Source organism: Sciurus carolinensis, unplaced genomic scaffold, assembly GCF_902686445.1.
Source record: "Sciurus carolinensis unplaced genomic scaffold, mSciCar1.2, whole genome shotgun sequence".
NCBI lineage: Eukaryota > Metazoa > Chordata > Mammalia > Rodentia > Sciuridae > Sciurus > Sciurus carolinensis.
Genome location: NW_025920130.1, coordinates 124,786 through 127,660, shown reverse-complemented (window position 1 = coordinate 127,660; position 2,875 = coordinate 124,786).

The following is a 2,875-nucleotide window of genomic DNA, read 5'->3' as shown; positions in this document are numbered from 1 at the left end:
GTGGTTCCAGTTACTTCTCTTGAATTCAAAGTCCCAGGTCTGATATATTCTGCTTCTCCCTCATGATTCCTATTATTAGTTTGGCACATTATTACTCCTTCAAAAACTTATTACACATGACCAACAGGGATTTTTGCTTGTTTGTTTACTCAACAAATGTTAATTAAATACCTACTGTACAACAGTTATGTTCACAACATGAATTATGCAAATATGAGGAAAAAACAATAAACCCATGAGAAACAAAGGCAAATAAAAAACAGATGTACTGTGTTAATGAAGCTCACATTCAAATTTGGAATACCTATCTATTTACCCAAAAATAAAAAGAAAGAAATGAGCAAGCATAAATCTTCCAAGTGCTATAAAGGATGTATAATGGAGGGATATTAAGCAATCAAGGCAGGCAGCAAAGGCCTGGGAACAGAGCATACCCATAAAAACATCATCTACATTTCACTGTGTGGAGAAAGACAAGGAAATGACATTTGTTTTCTTATTTTAACCTCACAGCAACCTACTAAGGCAGGCATTAGTGGCCATATTTAACAAAAAAAGATAACTGAGCTAAAGAATTCTGTGTAGATCAAACAGGATGTAAGTCATGAAGCTGAGATATAAGATCACAACTTCTTAACACTAATGCCCGTGCTCTAGAGAAGTGCTCATTTAGGAGAGAAAAAGAAGTTTTTCCTCTTTCTATCTATATTTATTCCAATTTGGCCCTAACCTTCATGTGATAGATTTGGACCAATTATCAATCTATATTGATGGTTGATTCAGTGACATTCAATAGTGGTTTCTTCTTATAAAAAATTTAAATTTTAAGAGTGCATAAACAATATTAAATTTGTCATTTTATTAGTAAGGAGATATAACTTTAATTATTGTAATTGAGAACTTAGCAACTTAAAGTATCAGACCTCATTTAATTTTAATAAGTTCTAAGGGTCGAAATATATTCTAATAGTTACAACTAGCCTGAAACTTAAGTATTTCATGATGCATTAAGAGGAGTATTTTTAGAATCAGAGTTCATCAACATTGCTGTAGAATTAGCATTCTACATCTCAACTTGATAGAGAATTCAACTGGAAAGACATTTTCCTGTCTGTGGGATTACCATGTTTATATTTAATATTATAAATACAATGGATCCATAACCAATTACAAATAACTTCTTTCAAAACTATTCCTTTCTTTCTGTGTAAACATAGTCTGTCATTATGCTTTAGCATTACAGCAAGTAAACATTTCTCTATCCAAAATGCAACAAGAAAGTGTTCAGATTACTGAACAATTTATAACAAAGTCACTTTATGGATGGATTTGGCCTTTAGCCATCCAAAGTTGGGTTTGGGTGGAAAAGCAGTATGAAGGAACATTGATTTGTAGTCAGCATTTGTTAATCTTATACAATTAAGAAAAATGAGTGAAGGATGAAAATGAAGTTTTTATTGAAATAAAGAAATAAATGGGCCAATGCAAAATCTCTTCCTCTGGAAAGTCATTTTAGCAAGTAGTTGCCTACTAGCAATTCACCCACATTTGCTAGAACTAAAACTCTTCCATATCATATGAGTTCAGTGATCCTCTACTATGGCTATACAACATCTCTGTGGCTGGGTACATGTGATTGTCTCCAAAATATTATCAGTGATTCTTTCTGACAAATAAGGCCTCTAGCATGCTATGAGCACTCTAATGAACAGAATTTTCATTCTGATTTTGATTTGTAATCATCAGTAGTACTGTAATCAGACAATGAAAAAATGGGAACAGCTTTCTAAAAACAGTTACTAAAGGGTCAGAGCAAATGAGAGATTTGGTTTGCTTGTGCACTGTTTTCTATACTGGAAAATATATTTAAGGCAACCTATAATTACTAGTGGAGTTCCTACTTCTGGAATTATCCCACGATCTGCTCTTGTTAGCGGGTTTAAAAAACAGATCCAAATGGACATGACGCCTCTGTAAGGATTCACATTCCCCTCAGCTTCCCAGGTTCTGACCTTTCTGTGATGCACTAGGGACAGGCCCAGTTACAATGTACATTCTCAGCAGACTCATTTGCTTCCTTTGTGTACAATGCCATTTGTTTAATAATCATGCATAAACATATTTTTACCCAAACAATTTTGTTTTAACATTTCTATCTTAAAATGGTGAAAATAACTCTTTGATCTACATGTAAAACTCTTCTGTAAAAGGTGCTGTAACAGTTGAAAGAGACTCCTTTTAAATTGTCTTCATACTTTTAATTACTACCATAAATTAATGAACATATTTTATATCATAAAGATAGGCCTCTACTATGGAGCAATTACATTTGTTCTGAGAATAAAGATACCTGAGGGAAACATCAGTCATCTATATGAATTACCGCAAGGAATGTGACAACTTTATTAAGAGCAATGACTTAATAAAGAGTGATGTGGATGGTGATGATAATATGAAAAATAATAAAGAATATTGATCACTAATATGTGCTATATGTTCTGCTTTGTATTTTATATACATCAATACATTCAATCACCAAAGCAACTTGTTGGGTTGTTACCATTGTTTTTGTCCATATTCCCCAGAGAAACAGAACCAGTTGGGTATATGTGTATATGTGTGTGTAGAGAGAGATAGATAGAGATTAATTATGAGGAATTGTCCTCATGTAATTATAGAGGCCAACTAGTCCTACATTAGGTTTTCTTCAAATGGAGACCCAGAAAAGTCAGTAATATCTTTCCAGTCTGAGTCCTACAAGGCCTAAGATCCAGGGAAACCTATGGTGTAATACCAGCCCAAGGGTAGAAGAAATCCAGTGTCCCAGGTCAGACATATACAACAAAACAATGGGAGAATTTCTTCTCCTTATGTC